The sequence below is a fragment of the Megascapheus bottae genome, chromosome 1, assembly GCF_031878675.1.
Source record: "Megascapheus bottae isolate mThoBot1 chromosome 1, mThoBot2.hap1, whole genome shotgun sequence".
In the NCBI taxonomy this organism is placed as follows: Eukaryota; Metazoa; Chordata; class Mammalia; order Rodentia; family Geomyidae; genus Megascapheus; species Megascapheus bottae.
The window spans coordinates 40,275,879-40,294,118 of NC_143509.1; the positions used below are offsets into that span (position 1 = coordinate 40,275,879).

At 38.1% G+C, this 18,240-nt stretch overlaps 1 pseudogene; it reads right to left on the reverse strand.

The window, feature by feature from the left end:
• Window positions 1-17,797, reverse strand: part of LOC150068983 (tRNA wybutosine-synthesizing protein 3 homolog pseudogene) — a 33,114-nt pseudogene extending 15,317 nt beyond the window's left edge.
• Between the last annotated feature and the right edge of the window lie 443 nt (window positions 17,798-18,240).

The window sequence follows — 18,240 nt, forward strand, 5'->3', positions numbered from 1 at the left end:
GGTGCTGGCTCAAATGGTAGAGTGCTAGGCTTGAGCCCTGAGTTAAAGTCCCAGAACTGGCAAACATAAATAAATAAATAAAATAAAATAAAATAAATGAGGGACAATGAAGAAGCAGATGTTTTCCATTTTGTTTTGTCTTCTACCTTATATATGGTTTCATTTTAACAAACAACCCACTTAGCGCCTATAGATCTTTCTTCTGGGTTTTGTACCATGACTATCTCCTTGGCTGATTATGTGATTGGCAGTTTTCTAAATTTCAAAAGGTAGGGCCAGGAGTTTGGCCTAGTGGTAGAGTGTTTGCCTAGCATGCACGAAGACCCAGGCTCAATTCCTCAGTACCACATGCATAAGAAAAAAAAAAAAAAAAAGCCTGAGGCTCAAGGGCAGAGCTCTAGCCTTGAGAAAATCCAAGGACAGTGCTCAGACCCTGAGCTCAAGCCAGGACTGGCAAAAAAAAAAAACCAAAAAAACAACCTTGTAACGTCTTTTTGACAAGAATCCTTAATTGCCTTAAGGATACATATAAAACATGTATGCACAGCAGAATGGGGCTGGGAATCTAATGTAACAAGATCAGCCATGAGAAATTTGGAAGCTAAGTATTCTCTATTTTTGTATATATTATAAAATGTTTATGCTCAAAAGTTTAAAAAAATTCAGTTTCTGTTTGAAATGGGGAACAGAGATGTTATTTGCTAATACTGTAGATTTTTGAAGAAGATCAAGTTATAGCTGGAAAAGAAATGCTGAGATGGATGTAAATAATTTAATTTTTAAAGTGAACATAATTTGAAGCATAGGAAAGACATGAAAGTGAAGTACTGAACGGTCATATTGTCTTTGTTTTCCCATATCTGGAGCATGAGCTCAAGGACTCACTCTTTCTTCGCTTTGCTCACTCAAGTCTAGTACTCTACCACTTGAGCCACTCCTTCACTTCCAGCTTTTGGCTGGTTAATTAAAGAGAAGAATCATTCATATTTGTCTGCCCAGGCTAGATTTGAACCGCAATCCTCAGATCTCAGCCTCTTGAGTAGCTAGGATTAAGCCACTGGAGCCCAGCAAACTTAGAATTTTAGGTCTGAATCTCAGAGGAAAAATCTGAACTAGAGATATACTTAAGATGCTTCAGTATAAAATGAGAATTCATTGGACTATTCAGAAAATAAGTTTTATTACAATTTAAAACCAATGGAGACAAAATATTGCCAATATGTCTGCAGGAAATTCAAGTTTTATCTGTGATATATTTAATAAATTAATCAGGATTTGAACTCATGAAAACTGGCTCTATTAAAGCAAGACATCTCCAGGACTGTAACCTAAAATGTTCTATGTAGAGGTGTAGATATGCAAAGAAAAAAAGATTGAAAGATATGAAGCAATCATAAAAGTAAAGAATGAAATGTTTGAGACAGTATTAACGGAAGCTAGAAACCGAACTCATCTGAATGGGCCAAAGATACTGGATGGTGGTGCCAAGGGAGGTATGGAAATGCATTCATCCTGAAATTAATTTATCAGATTTATTCCAAAATTGATATCAACGTCAGCTCATAAGTCACATTGTAGCTTTATTTCTTTCAGGATACTTTATAATAGAAAGAAGGATATAGAACAATTATAACTTGATAAATTAAAAGTAATTTGATTACATCTGTAAATGTAATCCCTTTGTACATCACCCTGAAAATAAAATTTAAAAATAACTAATAATAATTGTTATTATTAATTTTTTATTTTTGATTATTATTTAAAAACAGAATTTTTTTCCTGTGGTTTATAATAGGATTCCTAAAGATTTCTAGGGTTCATCTTAGGGTTCTTTTATACGCATATTTTTCATACTGCATTGAAAATATGATTCAATTTTCAAATCTGTCAAATAGGAAATTCAAAGACAAATTTTCTTTATACCTGTACTGTGAAATTCGTGCATTCTAATGTTTGCTAAGATTAGGAAGAATTTAAACTTGGAGGAAAATGAAGCTTAAGAGCTGTTGAAGAAAAATAATTAGCTTTTCATATAACCCAAAGATTATCTTCTTTAAATTTTCAAATCTTATTTTCAGTTTTCATGAATAAATTGTTAGCATTATTTCTTCAGTACTTAGGAAGAATGTTCACATTCTCAGGTAATTTATTTCTGATAAGGATAATGAGGAAGAACTTTGTCTTCATCTGCTTGTATGTGGTTAGCTCTTAAACAATTTTCAAACCCCAAGCACATCAGAGATAGGGTAAAATGAATTGGAGATTTTCCCCTTAAAGATCATATTTGAAATCATCAATGTAATATTGGTTTATATTTTAATTTTCATAACAAAACCATATTCTATGTAAACTATTTTGAGCTTCAATTTTTAAGACCATTATGATAATATTTGAAAAAGAGATTCCCTTTCACCTCTATATTTGTTTTAGAATACTGGTCTTGGGCTAGGCATTAAGGGTTCACGCCTATAATCCTAACTACTCCGGAAACTGAGAACTGAGTATCATAGTTTGAAGCCAGTTGGGACATGAAAATACGTTAGATTCTTTTTTTGTGTGGGTCATGGGGCTTGAACTCAGCCTGGGCACTGTCCCTGAGCTCTTCAGCTCAAGGCTACGACCCTGCCCTTGAGCCAGGCCCCACTTCCCATTTTCTAGAGGTTAATTGGCAAAAAAAATATTGGGTCCTTTTGTGCCTTGGCTGGCTTTGAACTTTGATCCTCAGATCTCAGTCTCCTGAGTAGTTAGGGTTACAGACGTGAGCCACTGCACCCCGGCTTATGTTAGACTCTTATCTCTAATTGACCATCAAAAAAGCCAGACGCTGGGGCCGGAAATTTGGCCTAGTGGTAGAGTGCTTGCCTAGCATGGTACCACATACATAGAAAAAAGCCGGAAGTGGTGCTGAGGCTCAAGTGGTAGAGCTCTAGCCTTGAGAAAGTCCAAGGACAGTGCTCAGGCCCTGAGCTCAAGTCCAGGACTGGCAAAAAAAAAAAAAAAATAGCAAATTGTATAATTCTGGTCTTTGAACAGTTTACATTCAAAATCATCCTATAAACAGGCTATATAATGATTGAGCCATGTGTATGGTGTTTAAACAGAAAAAAAGATTGGATGCCAGTGACTTGTATCTGTCATACTAGCTCTTCAGGAAGCTGAAATCTGAGGATCACAGTTAAAAGCCAGCCTGGGAAGGAAATTCTATGAGATTCTTCAATCAACCACTAAAATGGTAGCTGCGGTTCAAGTGGTAGAGCACCAGTTTTGAACAAATTTCAGGCCCTGAGTTCAAGCCTCAGGACTGGCTCTTTGAAAACCACTGAGTTCCATAGCTAGGCAGTAGCATGAAGACTTATGAAGCAGAACTGAGTATGTGGAATTTGTCCTTAGACCATATCAAGAATTTCTTAAAGTTAATTTATTATCTCACCTTGAAAATAAGAAGCAAATACAGCAAAAAGAAAGAAACTATGTTCTGTTTTCTGAGCACTAACTACAATTAGTTCAAATTCCCACTTCTTAGTTAGGAAAGCAAGAAAATCTACCCTAGAAATGGTTTCCAGAAGAAATGATAGGAGACACTAGAAGATGGAAAGATCTTGTTCATGTCAGACAATACTATTAATAACAATATATCAACTTCATGCAATCTCCTTCAAAACTCCAATGACATTCTTCACAGGCATAAGGGAAAATCCCAAAATTAATTTGGAATTAAAAAGGATCCTGGACATGTGAAAGGGTATCAATGTGTGGGAATTAAGGCACCATTTATCTGGCAAATATCATGTAACCCTTCTATTAATTACAATAAAATATATATATATATATATATATATATATATATAAGGATCCTAAATGGCCAAATCATTCCTGTACAAAAGTAACAGTGCTAGTGGTATTATAATATCTGACTTCACATAGTACTATAGATTCATAGAAATGAAAAAAATATGGTACCAGAACAGAAAGCAGATAAATAGATCAATGAAACAGAGTGAAAAGATTCAGAAATAAGGGAAAGCCAGGCACCAGTGAGGGATCATGCTATAATCCTAGCTACTCAAGAAGCTGAAATGTAAGGATCTCAGTTTGAAGCCAATCCAGGCAGAAAACACTCTTATCTCTAAAAAAAAGTAGGAAGTGGCATAGAGCGTTCGTCTTAAGGACAGCTCCCAGACATGAGCTCAAGCCACAAGACTGGTTAAAAAAAAAAAAAAGCAAAAGTAGTAGCTGCCATCTGATTCTTGATAAAGGCACCAAAAATATACATTAGGAAGTGGTACAGGGAAGACAAGTATCCACATACAGAAGACTGAAAGTAAACGCTTGTCTTTAGCCCTTTACTAAAATTAACTCAAAATGGCTCAGATACCTGAAAGTAAAACCTAAAGCATTGAAACTACTAGAAAAAGACACAGAAAAAAATTTCAATATACAGGCCCAGGTATTGACATTCTGTAGAACTCCAATAATTTAAAAAGTGAGACTAAGAGCTGACAAAGAGTTGACTGTATCAATTAAAATGCTCCTCTACAGAAAAAAAGAAATAATCAACGAAGTGAAGGCCTTTGCTAGATATTATTCTGAAAGGATTTCTAGAACGCATATATAACACAAAAATTAAACACCAAAGTAACAAATAATCTAACCAGTAAGTGACAAATGTAATGAACATTTATTGGGCATTTGTACTTTATTGAAATACAAATATATGAAACTATGTTTAATTTCCTTAGCTATCAGGAAAATAAAAATCTGAACTACAATGAGATCCCACTTCACCCAAGTCAGAATAGCAATCCTCAATAAGACAATAAGGAATTAATAAATAGATAAATAAATAAACAAACAAATGTTAGCATGGAAGAAAAATGGTATGGAGGAGCAATAAATTGTTGTCCACTGCTGAAAGAAATGTAAATTAGTCAAGCCTCTGTGGAAATTAGTCTAGGGGATAGGTGCCTCAGAAAACTAAAAATGCACCTTCTATGTGCTCCAAACCCACTATTTGTGAGTATATATCTATTCACAACAAACCTGGGCAAAAAGTTTGCTAGACTCCATCTCCAGAACAACCAGCAAAAAGCAGGACTGGAGTGGCTCAAGTGGTAGAGCACCAATCTAGCAATCATGAGGCTATGAGTTAAAATCTCAGTATGACCAGTGATAACAATAATAATACAAATAGTAATAGATTACAGTATAATCTTTATTTCTGATCAGGCAATTTTATGGGTAAGGAAAAAATGAGAAGTTGGCCCATGGTTTTGATAATCAAAAGGAAAAATCAAGACTATTTTAATATTGACCTCTACTACAACAATTATTTCTCCTTTTTTAAAAATAATGGGATTTGAATACTCAGAGGCTTTCTAGGCAGGCACTGTGCCATTTGAATCATATCCCGTAGTCAAACAATTTCCAAGTATAATATGCATGCTACAATGTTCTCTACTATCCCTTCTAAGAAGTCTGCATAATTATACAAACTTATGCATATTTATGTTGCATGCTGAAATAAGGTGGATGTTTCTAGGAAACCAACCTAAAGCAACGCAGTTACAAATGGAGAACCAGCTTGTTAGGTACCAGTGGCTCATGCCTGTAATCCTACCTACTCAGGAGGCTGAGTTCTGAGGCTCTCAGTTCAAAGCCAGCCTGAGTAGGAAAGCCAGTGAGATTCCTATTTCTAACTAATGACCAGAAAAGCCAGAATTAAAGCCATGGCTCATGTTCTAGAACAATGGTCTTGAGCAATAAAGCTCAGGGACAACACCCAGGCCCTGAGTCTAAGACCCAAGACTAGCCATAAATAAACAGATAAATGAAGGAAGGAAGGAAGGAAGGAAGGAAGGAAGGAAGGAAGGAAGGAAGGAAGGAAGGAAGGAAGGAAGGAAGGAAGCAGCATATGTATTTGCTTTATTTTGTTCTTTTGTGTCATTTTGTGGTTTTGTGTGTTTGTTTGTAGGTCGTGTGGCTTGGACTCTGGGCCCGGGCGTTGTCCCTCAGCCTTCAGATCAAGGCTACCACCCTACCTTCGAGCCACAGTCTCACTTCCAGTTTTCTAGTGGTTAACTGGAGATAAGAGTCTCACAGTCTTTAGTGCCAAGGCTGACTTGATCCTCAAATCTCAGCCTCCTGAGTAGCTAGGATTACAGGCATGAGCCACCACCTCCAGCTCCATTTTGTGTCGTTTTTGAGGTGCTATGGTAATTACTCTGGATTTAGTGCATGCTAAGCAATTGCTCTACCACTAAGCTACATCCCTAATTCCTAGCTTAATGCTCTCATGGAATATTTTTCCTTGAAAAACAAGCTGAGAAATGATGGTTTTCAGAGTGAGCATTTGGCAGATTTTTGCAATTAATGATTAAAGTAAGCCTGAAACTCCAAGGAATACAAAGGTAATATTTATTGTGATGACAAAATTCCAATCTTTAAGAGATAATTAAGGGCCGGCAATGTGGCTCGGTGGTAGAGCGCTTATCTAGAATGCTTGAAGCCTTGGATTCAATTTCTCAGTACCACATAAACAACAACAAAAAAAGCTGGAAGTAGTGCTTTGGATCAAGTGGTAGAGTGCTAGCCTTAAGCAAAAAGAAGCTCAGGGAGCCAGGCACCGTGTCCTGTAATCCTAACTACTCAGGAGGCTGAGAGCTGAGGATCAAGGTTCAAAGCCAGCTCAGGCACTAAAAAAATCCATGAGATAACATAGTACATTATGGATAACAAGAGGGGGTATCAATGTTTGTGAAGTAAAGCACCTTCTATCTGGTGAATATAATGTAACCCTTCTATTAATTACAATAAAAATATATGAAAAAAAATCTATGAGACTCTTATCTCCAATTAACCACCAGAAAATGAGAAGTGGTACTGTGGCTCATGGGGTAGGCAGTAGCCTTGAACTGAAGAGCTCAGGGAGAGCACCCAGACCCAGAGTTCAAGTCCCATGACCCACAATAAAAAGTAACATTTAGTCTTGAAATGTTGCCTAGTGGTAGAGTGCTTGCCTAGCATGCATGATGCCCTGGGTTCAAATCCTCAGTCCACATAAATAGAAAAGGCTGGAAGTGCTGCTGTCTCTCAACTGGTAGAGAGCTAGCCTTGAGCACAGAGAAGCTCAGGGACAGAGCCCAGGACCTGAGTTCAAGCCCCAGGACCAACAAAAATAGAAAAAAGAAGAAAGAAAAAAAAAGTAATGTCTGTGATCTGGAGGGATGGCCTAAGTAACAAAGCATTTGCTTGGTAGACAGACAGACAGACAGACAGACAGATGGAGGAAGAGGAAAGGAGGGGAAAAGGGCAGTGGGAGAAAGAAAGAGAAATAAAGAAAAAGGATATAGAATAGCTAAATTGTCTAATAGCATAAACAAGATACCAAAAGTCTAGATCAGTAACTTGACTTCTAAATCTCTACCTCCCAAGAAAAAGTTACTAACAGTTGAGCCTCTATATTAGTGGTGTTAGCCTTATTGGCACACTGAAGAAAGGCTCAGCTCTGACCTGATCTCTTGTGGTTGCAGTTTAAAAATGTTTAGGTAGAGAGTTTGGCCTAGTGGTAGAGTGCTTGCCTAGTATGCATGAAGACCCAGGTTTGATTCCTTGATATACCACATATATAGAAAAAGCCAGAAGTGGTGCAGTGTCTCAAGTGGTAGAATGTTAGCCTTGAGGAAATCCAAGGACAGTGCTCAGGCTCTGAATTCAAGCTCTAGGACTGGCCAAAAAAAAGACTAGTGCTTTAATGTTTGAGCTACACCTTTGCTTCTTACTTTCTGGTAGTTGATCAAAGGCCAGAGTCCCATAGACTTGTCTGCCTTGACTGAGATTGTACTGTGATCTTCAGATCTCAGCCTCCTAACTAGGAGGCTAGGATTACAGGTATGAGCCACCTGTGCTGGGTTGTATATGTGTGTTTATAAGAACGGTTTTTTTCCAAAAGTGTCTGGTGGGTCCCCCCCAACCCTCCACCCCCCCTCACCCCCCGCCAAAGTTCTATGGTTTTTGACTGTGGAGGAAATAATATTTTGTCTGGCCTACTTTGTGAGGAAGTAGTATTCTGGTTTAAACCAAACTTCAAACATACCTTTTTCTAATCACAGATGTTACAGTGTCATGTTCTTCCATTGCCAGAATAGAATGGAATTAAACTAGCAGATGCAAGGGAAACATAACTATGTACAAATAAAAGAGGTTATAATCTGCCCAATGTTTAGAATTAGAGAATTTCAGACATCTTCCTTCTCATCTAATCCACTCTTCCTCTCATAGAAGAGGAAATTCTGGCCCAGGAAAATTAAGTATCTTCTCAAGTTTTTCTAGTGAGGTAATGCCAGAGATGGAACTGGAAAGCACAAGTTTTTCTCTATACCACAACTTGATGATCTAATTGCTTTTTATCTTATCAGTTCCCCCTCACTAATCCTACATTGAGGTTTTCCTAACCACATCCAAAAGAGCACAGCAGGCTAAAGAACCTGTTAAATAGAATCAAGGAATCCTATTTACTTTTTTAAAAAAGGGAAAAAAAAGATTAAAAAAAACTTTTGTTAAATGCTAAAAAGTTCATAATAGTCTAGTCAGTTGGTACAAGTTCTTAGGTATCAATTACAGAAAAACATTATTGCCAAAGTCCACAAGGCCCATCCTAATTTACCAGATTACTTCCTTAGAAAGAGCTTTTGATCTGTTCTTCTAAAAAAGAACAAATGTGTAGACTTCAATGCTTAATAAAGTTGAAAGCTTCTCTCTGGGGTAACTGAAATTTTTATCAAAGGGAAGATAGACATGGTGGCAGCAGCAACAAAGAAATGCTACATAAAGCCAAGTGGAAAGAAGTGATACGTTATTGGTGACACAGGGCCATTGAACATGGTCATATTAATTGGAATCTGTTACACAGGACATTCCACTACATGCTGGGCAAATGACCCTGAAAGTTTTGAGTCTCCCTGGTGTATATATATATATTTTTAAGTTCAGATGTAAAAATAATCATACAGATGGTGGATTCTCTATCCTTGAATGGGCAGCACTATACCCTAAGATCTGGGTGGCTAGAAAATTTCTTTTTTAAATAATGCCCTTTGCGTGAGCCCTCACATATGCATCTTCTCTTACAACCATCTGAAAAAAAAAACTTGTCTTCTAATAATTTCAAACAGAGTTTTCAGCTTCCTAACATTCAAAAGAATGGGACTAATGACACCCTGCAACTTTGATACTTTTACTGTGTGCTTTCAGAAAACTCCAATTATGAGTGGAAGATTAGATTGGAGTTTCTTTATTGCACCCAAATGAATAACTTCTAATCCAATAGAAAATTATAGACATCAAAAGCCAAGGTTATATGAGACATACTTCAGATGTGGATGTAAACCTTTTGCACTTTTGATTTAAATTCTTGTATGCTTAGATGCTTGTATTGTTCTTGATTTCAGAGTATATGTAAAGAGCAATCACAGTATTTGTCTTTTAGGTGAAAAGTGCTCCTGAGTTTCATCATAGTCTCTTTATCAGAGTCCTTAAACTAAATATTAAAATAAAACTACACAATATATCATAATGTCAATGAATAATAACCTTGAAATGTCAAAAAGACTGTCAAGATATGCCAACTGATAAGATTCCTAAATGTTGCCTCATTTATTTTACAAAGAAATCATCAATAATGCAAAGCAACGTAAGTCTATACCCTAATTAAATGAGAATGAAAGGTTGAATGTCCTTTAATGTATTGTACTTCTAGCCAAACTTTTATTTACTCTGAATTAGAAGCCCCAAATCTTAAGTATATCCAAATCATACAGCATAGGGAAAAGAAAGAAGGAAGGAAAGAAGGAAGGAAGGAAGGAAAGAAGGAAGGAAGGAAGAAAACTGTCATGTTTATTTCATATCCAAGTCCTCTTTTTGCTAAGGATTGACACACAATGTTGATTGGATTTTTAATTAAGAAGTAAAAACTGTATACACATATGGAGTAAAATGAAGTTTTGCCATGTGGGTACATGGCGGAATGAATTGAATCAAGCTATACAGCATATGTTAACATATTTGTTTTATTGTGATGAAGGTACTGAAAATCTTACAAAATTTTGATGAACAATACATACCTGGAAATTATTGCTCCTGATTACAATGGTACACACTGTGTCCTCAGTTCCCCCAAAATCCTAGTGAAAGGTTTATTCTGTTTCTGTGAGTTTGACATTTAAAAAAAAAACAAAACTTTTTGTGTTGGTTCCTATTAGTTCTAGGAGAGGGGACTTATCATTCCATCTCCACATGTATTTACAATATATTCCACCCACCATCACTCCTTCATGATTATGACTTTGCTACACTCTCCAGCTAAGCAAGATCATTCTTCATTCCTTTTTCTGTGTTTCACTTATCTAACTTGAATCATATCCTCCAGCCCTAACTATGTGATTACACATAGAATTTCATTCTTTTAAAGGCTGAATAATTGCCCCCCCCAAAAGAGTGCAGATGTCTTTAATTACCAATACAAATATATTTTTTTTATTTTTGGTGCTTACTTGCACATTGACTTTCCTGCCTGACTTTGAACTGCGATCCTTACATTCTCCTGAATAGCTAAGATCACAGGTGTGAGCTACCGACACCTCGCCCAATTTTTAATGTTTTGAGGAAACTCTAAGCTGGTTTTCATAATGGTTGTACTAATTTACATTCCTACCACAACATGCGAGAGTTCCCTTTTCTTTACTTCCTCACTGATACTGGTCTTTCTGCTATTAGTCATTGTAATAGGTACAAGGTATGATTTTGCATTTGATTTTGATTTGAATTTCCTTGATGATTTTTTCATATGCATGTGGATTATTTGATGTGTTCTTTAGAAAGGAATCATCTATTCAAGGCCCTCATCAATTCGTATGTTTTGGGGGTATAACGGGGTTTCAATTAGGGCCTGAGCTCTGTCCCTTCATTTTTTTTTTTTTTTGGTGGGTTATGGAGCTTGAACTCTGGGCCTGGGCATTGTCCCTGAGCTCTTCAGCTCAAGACTACTTCCTTACCCCGGGAGCCACTGCCTCACTTCTCATTATCTAGTGGTTAATTGGAGATAAGAGACTCAAGGTCTCTTTAGTGCCCCGGCTGGCTTTGAACCACAATCTTCATCTCAGCCTCTTGAGTAGCCATGATTACAGGTGAGAGCCACTGTGCTCGGCTTGTCCCTCCCTTTTTACATTCAATTCTGGTGCTCCTCCACTTCAGCCATAGCTCTGCTTCCTTTAATCCATATTTTAGTCATTATATTTTTCTAGCTATTGAAACATTTTAATACCTAATTTTTTTTTACATTAACCCTTACCAGATGTATAAGGTTTCTTACATTCTTTGCTATGTATTATTTGGGTATCCACAAATTCTTTTCTTTTCTGTGAATTATCACTTTATTGTTGATTATTTCCATTGTCATGCAGCTTAATAGTGTAGAAGGCTTGCCTAGTCTGGGTAAGGCCCTTGGTTCCTTTCCCAATGCCAAAATAAAACACCAAATAAGGCCAGGAGTTTGGCCTAGTGGTAGAGTGCTTGCCTAGCATGCACCCAGGTTCGATTCCTTGGTACCACATACATAGAAAAAAGCTGGAAGTGGTGCTGAGTCTCAAGTGGTAGAGCTCTAGCCTTGAGAAAGTCCAAGAACAGTGCTCAGGTCCTGAGCTCAAGCCCAGGACTGGCAAAAACAAACAAACAAACAAACAAACAAACGGAACTTAAGGAAAAAGAAGATAATGGTATCTGAAAGAAAGACAATAAGCCAGGTGCCTCTGGCTCATGACTATAATCCTAGCTACTAAGGATGCTGAAATCTGAGGATCACAGTTCAAAGCCAGTGTGGGCACTAAAGTTCATGAGTCTCTCATCTCCAATGGCTCAAGTGCTAAGCGATAGCCTTGAGCTGAAGAGTTAAGGGACAGTATGCAGGCCTAGAGTTCAAGCCCCATGACCGACAAAAAAAAAAAAAAAAAAGAATATAGGGAGCCAACTTTACACTGCAACTTGCTGCCTATGTGAGTATCCAGCTTTTGTCACAAAGAGAACAACTCTAGAAATTTCCCAGATTCAGGGCTGAGAATTGGAAGGGTAAAAGTACAGAGGAAAGTAGAAGCTTGGAGAGGTGTTTAGATGAAGGCAAATCAGTGCATATGTGTGCGAGAACTACAGGACATCCAAAAACTTTAAAGGCTTGATACTCAGGTACAATCATATAGGAGAAGGAATAGCTCCTGTGGTTAATATGATCCTGGTACATTACATGCATCACAATAAAACCTCTTTGTGCAACAAACCATGGTAATAATTTTTTAAATCACTTCCTGTTTTCAGGACTCCGATGGCAAATATCATAATTCACACAGAAAGAAGAATGGTCCTCAGCAAAGTTTTGCATCATAAGTAGGGCAAAATTGGTCCTAGAGTGAATGATACTCTGGTATCATCTAACAAAATTTGATCCACAAGGATCAAGTTGCTTCCATGTAACTTAACTAGATCACAAAAACAAAGTTTAAGACTTTTGACCAGGAAAACAAAATAATTCATTTTATACAACAAAGTAAAATCATACTGTGTGGTAAACAGTAATAAAAATGATCAGATATGCCAATGAGAAGGGAAATACTGGCCTCATCATGAGAAGAAACTTCATAGAAACTTATTCAGAAATTTTAGGTGATAGAAATATTTAAATATGTATTTCAAACATTATAACTATACTCCGTAATTCAGTGAGTTTAATGAAAGGTTGGACATGTATAAGTTCTACAATGTCAGGTTAAAGTAATAAAGTGGATAGAATAAACTGCAAGAAGACATCGCAGAAGAATAAGATAATAGATGGAAGAACATAGAAATAGAAATTGTCAGGCTGGGAGTTTGGCCTAGTGGTAAAGAGCTTGCCTAGCATGCACAAAGACCCAGGTTTGATTCCTCAGTACCACATACATAGAAAAAGAAGCCAGAAGTGGTGCTGAAGCTCAAGTGCTAGAGCTCTAGCCTTGAGAAAGTCCAAGGACAGTGTTCAGGCTCTGAGCTCAAGCCCAGGACTGGCAAAAAAAAAAAAAAAAAAAAAGAAAGAAAGAAAGAAATTGTCAGGGCCGGGAGTTTGGCCTAGAGTGCTTGCCTAGCATGCACGAAGAACCGGGTTCCATTCCTCGGTATCACATACATACATAGAAAAAAGTCAGAAGTGGTGCTGTGGTGGAAGTGGTCAAGCTCTAGTCTTGAGAAAACCCAAGGACTCAGGTCTTGAGTTCAAACCCAGGACTGACAAAAAGAAAAAAAAAGAAATAGAAACTATCTAAAATGTGTAAAATACACAATAGAAAAAAAGATGGAAAAGTAGTAGAACATTTATGAACTAAAGAAAAGCTGGTACTAAACTGGGCACTGGTAACTCAGGCTTGTAATTCTAGCTACTATGATCTGAGGATCACGGTTCAAAACAAGACTGGACATGAAAGCTGGTGAGCCCCTTATCTCCAATTAACCACCAGAAAACAGGAACTGGTGCTATGGTTCAAATGGTAGAGCAATAGCCTTGAGCTGAAGAGCTCAGGAACATCACCCAGGCCTAGAGTTCAAGCCACAGGACTTACAAAGGAGGAAGAGGAGGAGGAGGAGGAGGAGAAGGAGGAGGAGGAGGAGAGGAAGGAGGAGGAGAAGGAGGAGGAGGAGGAGAGGAAGGAGGAGGAGAAAGGGTTGGTACTGATCTCTTAATCAGAATAGATAAAGAATGGTGACAGGTGATGGCATCTGTAACCAAAGCACTGAGGAAGCTGAAGGGAAAAGATTGCAAGTTTAGGGGTATGAAGATAGATATTGTCTCAAAAGTGAAAAAAAGGAAGAGAAATTGAAAGCTAGCAAACAAGAAGAAAAGGGCAAAACTGAAGAAGAAAAAGAGAGCAAAAGAAAAAAAGAGAAGGTCTGTCATGGTGGCACATACATGTAATCCCAGCTACTTAGGCGGTAGAAATAGGAGGATGGACGCCAGACCAGCCTGGACAGAAATGGCTGAACCCAGGAATATGGCTCAAGTGAAAGCATGAAGCTTTGAATTCAAAAGAAAAGATAAGCAATTAAAAGTTGGAAAAAGTTCCCAAAGAATTTCACAAAGATTACATAAAAGAGAAAGAAGCACATGAAAGGATTGTTAACAGTATTAGTCACTGGGAAAATTTTAAAAAATTAGATATCATTTTAAAGTCAGTAGGATTGAAATTAGACAAATGATGGTTAGGAGGTTAGAAAATTCAAGACTTTTATACATTACTGGAGAAAATGTACACTGGTACATCTCCGGAAAATACTCTAGAACTTTCTCAATAAGTGACATTAAGTTAAATAAGTTGCTACATGATCCACACCTTCTATATATAGGCCTGTGTGAAATCATCTGTACCAGTAACTAGAACACAAAAGTTCACAGTAACATTACTCACAACCTAAGTGTTTCATGGGTTAATGAATGGATAATCTGTGGCATGCCCAGTTCATAAAATATTACTCAGCAATGAAAAGGAATGAGATCTGATACAAGCTACAAAACTGAACCTTGAAAGTGTTTGGTTAGGTGAATGAAACTATAATAAACAACACATCCCTATTTTGTTTATATGAAATGTCCTATGTAGAAAATTCTATACTGACAGAAAATAAATTAGTGGTTATTAGAGATTAGGAGATAGAATAGGAAATGGCAGCTAAAAGGTTTGGGACACTTTTTTGGAATGACAAAAATTTAAAAGTCTTTGTGGTGAAAAGTACATAACCACGAGTTTATGAAAACCTATGCAACTGTAAACTAAAATAAGAGTATGTTATAATATATGAATTGCATCTCAATAAAGCTGGAGTTTTTTAGTCGGTTGTGGGGCTTGAACTAAGGAACTGGGTGCTGTTGCTGAGCTCTTTAGCTCAAGACCAGAATTCTACCACTTTAAGCAACATGGAGATAAAGGTCTCACGGACTTTCCTGCCTAGGTTGACATCAACTGCAATCCTCATAGTTCAGCCTCCTGAGTAGCTAGGATTACAGACATGATCCTGTAACCAAGCTAATAAAGCTGTTTTTAAAAGTATATATACGGGGCCAGGAGTTAGGCCTAGTGATAAAGTCCTTGGCTAGCGCGCACAAAGGCCTCGGTTCAATTCCTTGGTAACACATACATAGAAAAAGCCAGAAATGGTGCTGTGGCTCAAGTGGTAGAGTGCTAGACTTGAGAAAAGCCCAAGGACAGTGCTCAGGCCCTGAGTTCAAGCCCAGAAATGGCAAAAAAAATAAAAGTGCATATATGACTTATCCTAATCATTCTAGGAATATAAGTATGTACTATAGCAATAAGACTATATAGGTAAAAAATGTGCTTTAGCTTTACAACCAAAGCATTCATTTTATGTGTATGTATGCCAATGCTGGGACTTGAACTCAAAGCCTGGGTGCTATGCTTCAGCTTTTCACCCAAGGTAGGCCATCGACAAATTGAACCACTGCTCCCCTTCTGGCTCGTTGGTTGTTAATTGGAGATAGGCATCTCACTGTCTTTTAACTTGATCCTCAGGTCTTAGCCTTCTGAGTAGCTAGGATTATTGGCATTTATTGGCATGAGCTAGCCATGCCCTGCTTGGAAACATTAATCTTGCAAGGATACTTTTGCAAGTGTCATAGTAGTGTCAGAAATGAAGAGACACATGAAAGATTTAAGAAATTTTATCAAGGTAATTTCCTTTTGCACAAAAGCATGCGATGCCGTTTCTCTATTCAGAGAGAGATAGGCACAGAGCAGGGCAGAGCAGGGCAGCTGGCTGGGTTTTTATTCCAGTTGTCGCAGTCCCTCCTCCTTGTCTCGAAGAGATAGACTCACAGTCGACAGTTGATTACCAAGCTTAGAAAGGGGTCCATTCTTTAATTCCTGTCAAAGCTTTACTTTTCTTTCTTTTTTTTCACAGTGATTACAGTTTATTATTTTACTTCTTCAACACAAGATTTAGCTCCCTAACATGGTTTGCTGCTAACAAGCAGTACAGATAATAGTTACAGGGTCTGGAGTTTGGCCTAGTGGTAAAGTGCTTGCCTAGCATGCATGAAGATCCAGATTCAATTCCTCAGTACCACATACATAGAAAAAGCCAGAAATGGTGTTGTGGTTCAAGTGGTAGAGCGCTAGCCTCAAGAAAGCCCAAGGACAGTGCTCAGGCCCTGAGTTCAAGCCACAGGACTGGCAAAATTAAAAATAACCCCAAAACAGATAATAGTTACAATTGAGGCAAATAATTCCAGGAAATATCAACACAATACCAATTACACTTTAGTTTAACAGAATACTTTTTCTCACAGTAGAGGCAAAAGCTATCATTGCCAGAACCTCTAGTCCTCCCAGAAGAGCAATCTGTACAAGTACTCTAAGATCAGTATCTTCATCATAGATGCATTACTTCTACCAATCACGGTTTCTATAGAGATTGGTCACTGGAAATTTTAGGATCAGAAACCAAATTCTCACTGCTAAAGTCAAGATGTTTATGATTGTAGCCAGGTGGCCTGTAATCTTAGCAACAAAAAATCTGAGAAACTGTTATCGCTGATTAACCAGCAAAAAGCTGGAAGTGGGGGTGTGGCTCAAGTGGTAGAGCACCAACTTTGAACAGTAGAAGCAGAGCAAGAACAGGAGGTCATGAGTTCAAACCTCAAGATTGGCATGAGAGAGAGAAAAAGAAAGAAAGAGAGAGAGTTTAACACTGGCCATAGAGGAGAGAATTTGTGGGTGTGTGTTGGTGATAGAGCATGATTGTGACCACCATAGCTAAAACATAATGTTGAGAGGAGAAAGTATTTTTGTTCGTTCTTGGATATTTTTTTTGTTGTTAGTCCGAGGCTTGAACTTGGGAACTCAGCACTGTCCCTGAGCCTTTTCAGCTCAAAGCTAGCACTTTGCCACTTGATCCACAGCTCTAGTTCAGCTCTCGTTTTGGTGGTTACTTAAAACTAAGAGTCTCATAGACTTTCCTGCCCAGACAGGCTCTGAGCAGTGACCCTCAGATCTCAGCCTCCTGAGTAGGATTACAGGCGAGATCAATCCGTACTCAGCAGGAGAAAGTATTTTTAAATAAATAGAAAAGAACTTTTAACATGTTCAAGGACTTGCACATGAAGCCAAACAGTGAGAAAACTGTCAAAAGCACAGAAATGGAGCCTGATCACTGGTTCTAAGATCCTTATTTCCCACTCTCCATCAGAAAACTATACTCAAAAAAAGCATTTCTTCCCTGGACCCTTGGAATATTATCCAGGTTCTTCTTAGCCTTCCCCTTCATGCTTAGATATTATTTTTTAAAAATCCAATCACTGCTTTCAAACACACTGCACAGTCTAGAAGGCCAAAATTCCGAAGCCCAGCCCATTATGTTAATTAATACATCTTTTCATAACTTATGCTTGCAATCACAGCTACTGGGGAAGCTGAGATTTAAGGACTGGGTTAGAAGCCAGCCAGGATAGGAAAGTCCATGAGATTATCTCCAATTCACCACCTAAAAAAGAGTAGGAAGTGGGGGCTATGGCTGAAGTGATAGAGCAAACCATCCTTGAGCGAAAAAACTAGGTCCTAGTGAGAAGCCTAGGTCCTGAGTTCAAGTCTCCAGCATCAGCACAACGAACATGAAAACCAAAAAGGATTCCCCTGTCAGTGCTTTCCCCAGTTGCAGACGCGCAGGCCTGCCACATACCTCCGCAAAGACCCAAGGCAGCAAAACCGACCTCTCCCATTACCGCCTCCCACATTCTCAGCTGTTTTTGACCACCATTGGAGCGCCTGAGCTGGAGAGGAAAGGGAAGCACAAAGTTCCCTCTTGACCAAGACTATTTTAAGATGGCTTTGCACTCTGGTGTTGGCACGTTTCAAGCTGAGTCATTTTTAAAGAGGGTTACACGGATCCTTTGGGGACAGTTAACGTCTACCCTCAGAAATTGAATGACAGGAGTAAAACAGGCTCTGTAGGGAGACAACAGGGGAGGGTGAATGGAGAGAGTGAACAAGGGCAAATATGGCTAAGTTATTTGGTTTGCCTGTGTAAAAATAGAGTGAATCTTGTTGACAGTGCTGTAAGGAGAGAGTAGAGGGATAAAGGAGAATGGCAGAGGGGGTGCAGTTGGTGAGACATATCAGATGTACCTATGGAAGTGTTCCAGTGAAATCCCTTTTGTACAAC